The 12,846-nt window shown below is 37.4% G+C and overlaps 1 pseudogene; it reads right to left on the bottom strand.

Moving 5' to 3' along the window:
• Window positions 1–12,846, bottom strand: part of LOC113837693 — a 57,133-nt pseudogene that overhangs the window by 27,534 nt on the left and 16,753 nt on the right.

Raw genomic sequence — 12,846 nt, 5'->3', positions numbered from 1 at the left:
TTGGATTGGTATGTAAAATAGGAATATATATATATATAATATATATATATATATATATATATATATATATCAGGAAATAATCTTGAGCATCACAAACTAGAATACCTAGAATACCTAAAGACTTCTATTTGATTTGAAGTTTGTAGATCATTGAATAATACCACTAATGATTTATTTGCACATCAGTGATCATTTTAAACATAACACACAACAAATGATATGCAAGAGTCTGAATGAACAAAACTGTTTAGAGCTAACCAAATTTAAAAACAGAACCAGAAACAAGAATGGTGGAATTCTAATTTGGGGGTAAACTCAAACATGCAAAAAAAATTGAGAAAAAAATCTATCCAACAGAGACCAATTTTCTTCAGATTTTATTAATCAATATAATATATCCAGCTTTCAGCAAAAATAAAAAGGCATTATTTTAATATATTATTTACAGTTATTTTATGTTTATAAGGATTTTGCCTTCATGCATGTATTGTACCACATGCATGTAGTGGGCCATGGAGGCCAAGAAGAGCAAGGCAGACTTGCTAAAAGTAGAGTTATAGATGATTTTGAGCTGCGACATAGAATCTGGGACTAAAACCCAGATTACCTACTGGATTAGCAAGTGCTTTTAATCACTGAACCCAGGAAATACAGTCTAAAGAGACATTGCATCTGAAGAAGACTAACGTAGAGTAGAAATAATGTAGAGAATAAAAAAAATGCATATTCTCTATGGAAGAATGTAAGAATCAAACTGGAAACATCACAAACTATATAAGCAAGGAGAAGGTAAATTTAATTATTTATAGTTTAAAGTAAATACACTATACAACTATATGTAGAAAAAATAATATTCAACATGGAATGAAAAACTTTGGCTTCTATTCTTATAAATGAAGAATTGAAATTGTCACAAGACACACCACATAATATGAACTCAAAATAATTTAAACTTATATTAAAATACTAGTAATACTTAGTAAAACTAGGAAGATGGCATATTCTTCAGAATATGTAAAAGAATGTATTCGGAGACTCCCAGTTTCTTAAGAACATAAACTGCTGAAATAAGTAACTAATGGAATACTTTTGAAATCATCAGAGGCTAGATGTGGACAAATTTGACATTTGAAAATTGTAAGGTCTTAGTCATAGGACCTCTCACATTTTTTCTGAGTTTTAGCACCAGACCCTTTAACAGCTTTTTATGGCGGAGATCTGTGGAAAACCCATTCATGCTTCAGGCAAGTTGAAAGAAAAAGTAATCATTTTGAAATATACCCAGAACATTATATTCTCCGTAACCAAGTCCTTCCCTGGGGGAAACGTGCGTTACTACAGACATACATGACTTAGAGGAAGGGAAACTAGAGAACTGAAATCTGCTGTAACATTTCTGACTCACAAGAGGGTAGAAGCAAAGGGCAAAGCTCTTCTTCAGCACAGAGGAGTAAATGAGGTCAATGAGAGAGTGAGGGAGAAGGAGATTGATTTAATCATAAGATTACACATTGCTTGCCTTCCGTAATGCCTTAGCACTCTATAAACAGAGCTCAGATGTAACAGTCAATTATGACAGAAAAAAATTTCAAGATGAATGCTGTACTTTAAGAGTGTCTAGGGAAACCCAAGGCACCAGGGAGACAAAAGCAAGGACAATAGAGAAAATTGACACACCTACAGCTGCAGCATATATTAAATGCAGTTACAGGAAAGTGGAATAGAACATTCTAGGGCTCCTCCCCATAGAAACATCAATTTGAACAACTATCCATGCATAAAAACACCTTCACAACACCTGTGGGACCTAGATAGGAGATTTTAGTGCCTTTGTGCAATACAGATCTAAGGAAGGACACATTGAAAAGGACAGAGAGGATCATTTTATCTTACCTGTCAGTGCTCTTCTTCCAGAGCACACAATGCAGAGATAAACACTGTGTTTGGAAAAGGAAGGAAATGAACAATAGACAGTGCAATAAACCTTAGCCCTAGATTTGTCCATGTAAATCTCAGCACAAGGCATGCTTGCATGTCCTGGAAATCTAGGATGATTTTCTCAGACTTGACCTCCTGGACCACCACTGTATCATGCCACCTTCCACTGTTGTTGGTAATAGCTTATACAGAGGACAAGGCTGTTGGGTTTAAACCCAAACCAGACTAAACCTGACACAAAGCGAGAGGTTATTATGAATGGGGATAATAAAAAAAGAGATCAGCACATGCAAAGTGAAGGGTTTAGTCTGTGTTTCTATTCCACCTGATCCCACAGTTGGTTAGCACTAAATAAACACACAGAGAATTATATTAATTATAAACTGTTTGGCCTAGGGCTTAGGCTTCTTATTGGCTACTTCTCTCTTAATTATTAGCCCATAACTACTTATCTATGTATTCCTAATGCCTTTTAATAAGGTAACAAAGGAGACAGACATAATATGAAGACAAAGGTGCCAAAATTTGATCTCATTTTTATCATCCATGAACAATCTGTATGCTCTATTGATTTGCCAAAGCATTAGTAAAAGTGCTCTTCAAGTTTCTGAAATGTATCATAGGCAGTTACTAACCAAGCACCCAGATGGTTTTGCCAAGGGAGAGTAATCCCTGTCTTAAAAAAAAAACATATATACACATATGCTTCTAGAACTAGAACTAGAGTCAAGTTGTGGAAATCTAACAGAAATATGTGCTCTCTGATTGTGTGCATGTTTGGTTTTTTAAGCATACCTCTATGCAGATTTATGTGAAATCAATGGTTCAACTTTGGGTGTCACTATTCATGAACCATACATATGTTCCCCCTGACATTGTAATCTGTCATTGTAATCTAGGGCTTCTTAGCTATCTGAACAGTGACCCCAGTATTCTGCATGTCATTCCCCTTCTGGGAATCCAACCTTGTGCCACCATGATCACAGATTCCACATGCACTACTGTGTATACAAATTATAAAATTCATATTTTAATTTGTATGTATCACACCACCTCCTGTATCATACAATGTACATAATCATTGTTAGATTTCCACAACTTGACTCTAGTTCTAGTTCTAGAAGCATATGTGTATATATGTTTTTTTTAAGACAGGGATTCTCTGTATTGCTTTGCAGTATATCCTGGAAGTCTCTCTGTAGACCAGACTGGCTTCAAACTCACAGAGATCTGTCTGCCTTTGCCCCACAAGTGGTGGGATTAAAAGTGTGCACCACCAATGCCCAATGATATTGGTGTGTTTTATGGAGAAAAACAAAACAACTATCTCTAGGCAGGAATAAAACAATTATGCTGGCAATATAGAATCAATTATTTTAGGTGGGGATGGATAGACTCCTTCACTGGGAGTGATTTTTTTCTAGTTAAAAAAGGAATAAATCAGTGGGGGTAATGTCTTGACAGTCAAGAGTTCTTCCAGTGCTTGCAGAGTACATGAGTTCATTTGCCAGCCTCCATCTATGACAGAGAACAACCTTTTGTAAAACTATTTCCAGAAGAACCCATGCATAACTCCCACATGTAAAATTAAAAAATAAAATATTAAAAATAAATATTTAAAAACTAAGATTCAGAACTGTGTCATATTCTAGTCATTGTCATCCTTAGTTTCTTTCTTTTTTGTGAGGAGGAAAGAGTTTATTTTACTTCTACTTCCACAACACTTTTCATCATCAAAACAAGTAAGGACAGAGACTCAAACAGGGTAAGAACCTGGAGGCAAGAGCTTATACAGAGGCCCTGGAAAAGTGCTGCTTATTGGCTGGCTCATCATGGCTTTCTCAGCCTTCTTTCTTATAGAACCCAGGACCACAATTTGAGAGATGGCACCACCCATAAAGGACTGGGTCTTTCCCCATCAATCACTAATACAATGCTTTACAGACTGATCTTATGGAGTCATTCCTTTTTTAAAATTTTCTTTAAAATTTAAATGGGAATCAAGCTTCTTTTACATGTCAATCCTAGTTCCCTCTACCTCCCATCCTACCCTGCACCCTAAAGCCCCCCTATCCCAAACCATTTATGCCTCTGGTGAGGCCTTCCATGGGGATCTTAAAAATCTGTCCTATTATTTGGAGCAGGGGCTAGGTCTCCCCTTGTGCTTCTAGGCTGAGAGAGTATCCTTCTATGTGGAGTGTTATCCAAAGTCCATTCATGTACAAGGAATAAACCAGAGCCTTCACAGATTTCTCAGACTTCCCAACTCACATTGTGGTTTAGGAGGTCTGGAAGAGTCCTATGCTGGTTTCCCAGATATCAGTTTAGGGTCCATGAGTAACCGACATGTCCAGGTCAGCTGAGTCTGTGGGTTTCTCCAACCTGGTCTTGACCCTTTTGTTCATCACTCCTCCCTCTCGCCAACTGGATTCCAGAGTTCAGCTCAGTATTTAGCTGTGGATATCTTCTGCTTCCTTCAACTACTGGATGAAGTCTCTAGAATGGCATATAAGGTAGTCATCAATCTCATTATCAGAGAAAGGCTTTAAAGTAGCCTCGATACTATTGCTTAGATTGTTATTTGGGGTCAAACTTGTGGATCTCTGGACCTTTCCCCAGTGCTAGAATTCTCTTTAAGCCTATAATGGCTCCATCTACTATGGTATCTCTTTTATTGCTCCCCTCTATTCTTCCACTAATTAGATCTTCCTGCTCTCTCATGACTTCCTCTCCCCTCCTCTTGTCCCCTTCTCTTTCTCCTAACTCCCTTTCCCCTCCCCCATGCTCTCAATTAGCTCAGGAGATCTTGTCCCTTTCACCTTCTCAAGCGGAACATTTATGTCTCTCTTAGGATCCTCCCTGTTTCCTAGCTTCTCTGGTGGTGTAGATTGTAGACTGTTATATCTTTGCTCTATGTCTAAAATTCATATATGAGTGAGTACATATCATTTTTGTTTTTGTGACTGGTTAACCTCACTCAGAATGGTTTCTTGTAGTTCCATATATTTGCCTGTGAATATCAAGATTCCATTTTATTTTTCCACTGAGTAGTACTCCATTATGTAAATGTACCACATTTTCTCCATCCATTCTTCAGTTAAGGGGCATCTAGGATGCCTCCAGGTTCTGTCTATTATACATAACGCTGCTATGAAAATGGTTGAACAGATGTCCTTGTTGTATATGAATGTGTAACTTTTGGATATTTGCCTAAGACTAGAATTGAGGGATCTTATACTACATTGATTCCCATTTTAGTGAGAAACCACCATAATGATTTCCAAAGTGGCTGTAGAAGTTTGCACTCCCACCAGCAGTGGAGGAGTGTTCTCCTTTCTCCACATCCTCTCCAGCATAAACTGTCATTGGTGTTTCTGATTTTAGCCATTCTGACTGGAGTAAGATGTATAAGGGACACTGTAGCCATTCTTGCTAAGGGCTGGCTACAGGTGTGCCTGACCATGCATGGGTGACATGGGGAAGTTTTAAGAGTGAGGGGCGCTTATGTGGCTGTCCCTTCTTCCAATTCATCTTTGGCTTGCTGTACTTACTGCTACCCCTCCAGATGGCTAGGTCTCTCTGTAAGTAAGGCTTTCCCCTAATAAATTCCTTTGTATTTTTACCTGGCTCCATATTGGTAATTTTCACAATAAAGATGGTATCTCAAAGTTATTTTGATTTGCATTTCCCTGATGGCTAAGGGTTTTGAGCACTATCTTAGGTGCCTTTCAGCCATTTCAGATTCCTCTGTTGAGAATTCTCTATTTAATTGGATTATTCCATGTTTCTGTGACTAGCTTCCTGAGTTCTTTGTGTATTTTGGAATGCAGCCCTCTGTCAAATGTAGGGTTGGTGAATACCTTTTCTCATTCTGTGTGCTGCCAGTTTGTCTTCTTAACTGTGTCCTTTGCCTTACAGAAGCTCCTTATTTTCAGGAGGTCCATTAATTAATTGTTGATCTCAGTGTCTGTGCTACTGGTGTCATGTTCAGGAACCTGTCTCATGTACCAATTTGTTCAAGGGTACTTCCCACTTTCTCTTTTTTTATTCTTTCTTTCTTTTTTTCCATTTTTCTCTATTTTTATCAAATTAGAAACAAGATTGTTTTACATGTCAATCCCAGTTCCCTCTCCCTCCCCTTCTTCCCTGCCCCCCACTAACATCCTACTTATCCCATTCCATTTCTGCTCCCCAGGTAGGGTGAAGCCTTCCAAGGGGGCTCTTCAGAATCTCTCATATTCTTTGGGATAGGGCCTAAGCCTCCCCCGCATGTGTCTACCCTGAGGGAGTATTTCTCTATATGGAATGGTCTCCCAAAGTCCATTGCTATGCTAGGGATAAATACTGATCTACTACAATAGGCCCCCATAGATTTTCGTGGTCTCCTCACTGACACCCACATTCATGGCATCTGGATCAGTTCCATGCTAGTTTCCCAGCCCACTTTCTCTTCTAAGAATTTAAGTTTGGCTAGATTTATGTTGAGGTCTTTGATCCATTTGGAGTTAAGTTTTGTGCAATGAAGTAGATATGGATCTGTCTGCAGTCTTCTACATGCCAGCATCCAGTTATGCCAGCACCATTTGTTGAAGATGCTTTCTTTTTTTCATTGTATAATTTTAGCTTCTTTGTCAAAAATCAGGTATTTGTAGGTATGTGGGTTAATAATAGGGTTTTCAATTCGATTCCTGTGGTCTACTTGTCTATTTTTGTGCCAATACCAAGGTGTTTTCAGGATTATACATCTACAATATTGCTTAAAGTCAAGGATGGTGATGACTCCAGAAGTTCATTTATTGTACAGGGTTGTGTTGACTATCCTGGGTTTTTGTTTTTCCATATAAAGTGAATTATGCTGAGATTTTGATGGGGATTTCATTGAATCTGTAGATTGCTTTTGGAAAGATTTACCATGTTGATCCTACCTATTCAAGAGCATGAGAGATCTTTTCACTTTCTGGTATCTTCTCAAGGCGATTGCTCTAAAATCAGGAACCAGACAAGACAGTCCACTCTCTCCATATGTGTTCAATATTGTGTTTGAAGTTCTAGCTAGATCAATTAGACAACAAAAGGAGATCACAAAGATAAAAATTGGAAAAGAAGAAGACAAACTTTCACTATTTGCAGATGATATCATAGTTTACATAAGTGACAAGAAAAACACTACCAGGGAACTTCTACAGCAGATAAACACCTTCAGCAAAGTGGCAGATACAAGATTAACTAAAAAAAATCAGTAGCTCTACTATATACAGAAGATAATTGGCCTGAGAAAGAAATCAGAGAAACATCACCCTTTACAATTGCCACAAACAACATAAAATACCTTGGGGTTATGATAAGCAAACAAGTGAAAGTCCTGTATTGCAAAACTTTAAGTCTTTATAAAAACATTTAAGTTTTGTCTTAAAGGTTAATCCTGTTCCCCCCAAATTAAAAAAAAATACATGGCTATAGAGACAGACACAAAATAAATTTTAGAGGATTATAAAATAAACCATATACTGGTAGAAAACTTTTTGTTGCTGTGAGTTCTGCTTGGTTTGTGTTTGACCCAGAAAAAAATTTTCCAGTCAGTATTATTTGAGGTCTTTTAAATCAGTAGATACACTTTTTTGTTGAAAGTGAGGGGATATTGAGCTACAAATGTCTAGTGAAAAACACTTCCCAGGGTTTAGATTTATTGTGTGTCTTCTGACAAAGGTGTGATACAGCAGTTGTCTGAAAACCGTGTTCCCTTGCTAGGAGGTCAGAGGATCCAGGAAAAAATCTAATATGATCAAAAAAGAAAAGGAAAGGTTTGCAGTTAAAATTGTTTTCCACAGGTGGCCGGCAGTAATGATTCCTGCCACTGTGTAGCCTACAGACAAACTTACTGAGGGTTTTTTATATAGATATCTGTCTATATATCTCCCTTAGTCACTCACATGTGAACATGTGGTCCATAATTTGATGGCACTTTGGAAGGAAGTTTATGTGTTACAGCCTTGCTGGAAGAAGAGCATCAATATGGAGTGTTTTCCTTCCCCTATTTCTAGTTTTCTCTCTCTGCTTAGAGTTTACAGTATAACAAGTGAGCACTCTTATTTCTGCTCATCTCACCATACATGTCTCTCGCTGTAATGCTATTGTTCTCCCAAGGTGTACTTGTACGTCTTGAACCATGTGCCAAAATAAACCCTTTCCTCCTTAAGTTGCCTTGGGCCTGGCAGTTTGCCAACACAACAGAAATGAAACTAATAAAATACATGTTTTTGAGATTTCCTGCTAAACAATTTATGTTCAAATGTGTGTGTGAGAGAGTTCATGTTAAAATAAATACAAATTATAAGAGAAAGGAAAGAAAATGGTAAGCCTGAGGTAAATTACTAAATATTATCTTTTAAGGAAAGTGGGAATGACTAAAAACTGCCAAAATAATAATATTACATTCAAGAGTGACTAAAAATGTTCTTATTTAACACTCATATTTACTAAAGAGAAGCTTATGAGTTTAAAGTTAAAAGAAAATTCCCTCATGGAACTGGAAGACTTTCCCAGACACAGGTATCATTTAAGCATTAAAAATGTAGCTAGTCCAGCCAGGCGGTGGTGGCACACTCCTTTATTCCCAGCACTCGGCAAACAGAGGCAGATGGATCTCTGTGAGTTCAAGACCAGCCTGGTCTACAGAGCGAGTTCCAGGACAGCCTCCAAAGCCACAGAGAAAGCCTGTCTCAAAAAACCAAGAAAAAAAGTAGCTAGTCCTAACTGAGATGTACTTTAAATGTAAAATGTTCTGAGAACTATAAATTTTTAATGTAAAATAAGTAAAATGCACATTACTGAATTTATACAATTACATGCTAAATGAAATTTGATTATATTAGATGAAGTAAATTACACTATTTAAGTTATGTCAACTATTTTTACCTTCTTCAATGTTATTAAGCTACTGTGAATTTACTCCTCTAGTGATGAATTAGGAATATGATTTAAAGTAATAAAAACAGTGAATATTGTTTACATGAAATAACAACAATAAAGATATTTTCATTTGATACATATAATAATTCCTTCATAGTTTATTAGTTCATTAGGAGATTCTCACAATATGTTTTTATCACATTACTCCTGTTGCCCTGACAATGCTTCCTCCCCTAGCCACCTTAATTTGAATTCTTTTTTCCCATCATCACCAATTTGTGCCACCCAAATGTTCTTGGATCTGTTGCCTTTCACTGTAACAATGCAGACTTTTTAGGAGCTCCATAATTAAAGAAACCTGATCTTTTCTCTCTCAGTGACTAAGAATAACCAAAACCTCCTATGCTAAGTACGTTATTTTGTTCCCAACTCAGTTCTCAATGTGCTGATTTTTTCACAATTTGAGGTTGTACAAGTCTTTTAGATGTTTTCACAACCACTGTGTATCCATGCATTCAGGTTACTTGTGTCCAGAAGACCCTGTTTCCTTGTAGTTATTCACCACCTCTCCCACTTATATTCATCCTCTGTCTTTTCTACAATATGATACAGAGCCTTGGATGGATATGGTATGAGATATATATATGGGTAGATCCTTCCACAAAATCTTATAAGTAGATTTTGGCCAGCTGTGATTCTCTGTGTAAACTGCCATGTTCTTAAAAAGAAGTTTCTCTATATTTAGAGCTGCACTAATCTGTAGATATAATGATAATTTATTAGAAGTTTGCTTAATACTATTTAACAGATAGGTTTCCCCCTGTGTAGCAGGCTTTCTTGGACTGACAGCCCCCAAATCATGACAAAAAGACTTATTACAAGTTATGAATGCTAACCCTTAGTTTAGGCTTACCATACTAATACTTACCATGCTAATACTTATTTTCACCTGTTTCTCTTCATCTATGTTTTGCCTTGGGTCTTTATACCTTTCTTTAAGTCTGTGTGTCCTACTTTCCTGATTCCTTTATGTCTGGCTGCCTGGTAGCTTCCAAGTTGGCTGCCCTATGTCTTCTTCCTCTCTTTCTCCCCCATTTTCTCTGGAGCCAGTATTCCTCCTCTTATTTATTCCCTTCACTGGCTAGTCCAACCTATCTATCATCTGCCTAGCTATTGGCCATTCAGCTTTTTATTAGACCAATCAGGTGCCTTAGGCAGGCAAAGCAAAACAAATGCAAGCCATCATTACATAGTAAAACAAATACAGCATAATCTAATGTAGCACATCTTTGCATAGCTAAACACATATTCCATTTCATAAAACCCCTGGAACCTAAGACTTGTCAAAAACATGCTCACTGGCGCAATAGCAGGATTAAGAGCATGAGAGTAACAAAACACATTTTAAAATGTTTTTTACTGAGTATGCTGGTTTTAATAAGAGTGCTCCCAGGTAGGCTATGGCATTTGATTACTTGGCCTCTTGTATGTAGTGCTGATGGGTAGGTTTAGGAGGCCTCAGGGGAGGAAGTATTCCCTGGAGGTAGGCTTTGACAATTCAGATGCCCAGTTCACTGTCTCTGTTTGCTACTTGCAATTTGAGAGTGTTTTTCCACCATGATTGATACCTGATGCAGCAAATCCCTGTCATGATAAACTCAACCCTCGAAGATCCTAAGCCCAAACAACCTCTTTCATGTAAAAGATTCTTTTGTCAAGATATTCTATTACAGTAGAAAAACGGAACTGAGACAAGTACAAAGATGAAATGAGTCTAAAGAACTTACTATGAACATAAGAAAAATTTGAATATAAGGGAAAATGAAAGAAATAAGGAAGAATAAAAGTGAATGCCACAATTCCAGTTATTTGGGGGGTAAGGTAAAAGCCTAGTTTTGTTAGGAAAACATCATGTAATTTACACAAGTAACCCTGGCAAAGACTCCTGGCAATAGGAGAAATTTAGCCAGGACATCTATAACAAGGCGAGGCCTCATGTGGATTAATAGGGACACCAACACAATCCCAAAATCTTTGGTCAACATTTTGTTTTGCCTGCAGAATATTCTGGGACTGCAACCTTGCAGAATTCTCATTAAAGAGTCCCCAAAGACTTCATGCAACAACTGGTGGGAGCAGATGCAGACACACAAACCAAACAGTAGATGGAGCTCAGTGAGTGCTGTGGAGTATGGGGAAGAAGAATCAGAGTAGCCAGAGAGGTCAGCACACTACAAGAATATGACCTGCTTTCCAGTGCCCTGCTCAGAGCCATCTGAGGCCTGGGGACTATGCACTGGGGATATATATCTGGCAATCCAGCCCACCCAGAGATTGCCAAGGACCCAGTACTAATCCCACCACCCCACACTGGAAAAGGAGAGCCATCAGATTATTGGACCTGCTTGCATCAAACAGAAGTGAACATTGTACCTGGACCCAAGAGGAGAGGAATAGACTCTTCCTGCAACCACTGGAAGAAGGGAAGGGAAGAAGAAAATATAAAAACACATTCAACAACAGAAAAACCAATATGATACCACCAGAGTCTAAGGATTCCACACCAGCAAGTCCTGAACATCACAATGCAGATTAAGCAGAAGGGAATGACCATAAAAGCACATTCAAAAAAATGAAAGAGGCCCTCAAGGAGGATATGAAAAAATACCTTACAGAAATGGAAGAGAAAATAAACAAACAAAAATACAAGAAATCAAAAAATCTCTTAAAGAAATCAAGTAAATTCAAGAAAAAACAATCAAACAGATAAAGAAAACAATTCAAACACTTCAAGACATGAAAACTGGAATAGAGACAATAAAGAAAACACAACCTAAGGGAATACTGGAAATAGAAAAGCTGGATAAACAATCAGGAACTACAGATGCAAGCATAATCAACAAAATAAAAGAGATGTAACAGAAAATCTCTGGCATTGAAGATACACTGGAAGAAATAGATTCATTGACCAAAGAAAATCATAAATCCTACAAATCTCTAACACAAAGTATCCAGAAAATATGGGACAACATGAAAAGACTAAACCTAAGAATAATAGGTATCGAAGAAGATGAAGGAACCCACCTCAAAAGTGCAGAAAACATATTCGACAATATCATAGAAGAAAACATTCCCAACCAAAAAAAAAAAAAAAAAGACATGTCAATGAAAGTACAAGAAGCTTACAGAACAACAAATAGAGTGGACCACAAAAAGTCCCTTGGAGACATAAAAATCAAACCCCCAAACATACAGAATAAAAAAAGAATATTGAGAGCAGCAAAGAAAAAAAGGCCAAGTAACATATAAAGGCAAACCTATCAGAATGACACCTGACTTCTCCATGGAAATTCTGAAATCCAGGAGATACTGGATAGAAATTCTACCAATACTAAGAGACCACAAATGCAAATGTAGACTGCTATTCCCAGCAAAGCTTTCAATCACTATAGAAGGAGAAAACAAGATATTCCATTGCAAATCAGATTTAAACAATACATGTGCAATATTCCAGCCCTGCAGAAAGTTCTGGAAGGAAAACTCCAACCCAAGGAAGTTAACTACAACCAGAAAAACATAGGCAATAGATAACCCCAGTTTACTAACCGCCAAAAGAAAAAGCAGGAGGAAATCCACACACAGTTCCACCACCACCAACAAATCCAAAACAAACAAGAATGAAAAATCAATGGTCATTAATTTCCCTCCATATTAAAAGTCTTAACTTGCCTATTAAAAGATACAGGCTAACAGAATGGATACGTAGACAGAATCCATCATTCTGCTGCATAAAAGAAACACACCTCAACTTCAAAGAGAGATGGTACCTCAGAGGTAAGGGTTGAGAAAAGATTTTCCATTCAAATGGTCCCAAGAAACAAGTGGGGATAACAATCCTAATATCTGACACATTAGACTTTAAACTAAATTCATCACAGGAATAATCAATCAACATGAAGTCTCAATTCTGAACATTTATGCCCCAAATAGAAGGGCACC

This window comes from Cricetulus griseus, chromosome X (genome assembly GCF_003668045.3).
Source record: "Cricetulus griseus strain 17A/GY chromosome X, alternate assembly CriGri-PICRH-1.0, whole genome shotgun sequence".
NCBI classification, from domain to species: domain Eukaryota; kingdom Metazoa; phylum Chordata; class Mammalia; order Rodentia; family Cricetidae; genus Cricetulus; species Cricetulus griseus.
Note: the sequence above shows the minus strand (reverse complement) of the source record. Positions and strands in the feature narration are given on the sequence as shown.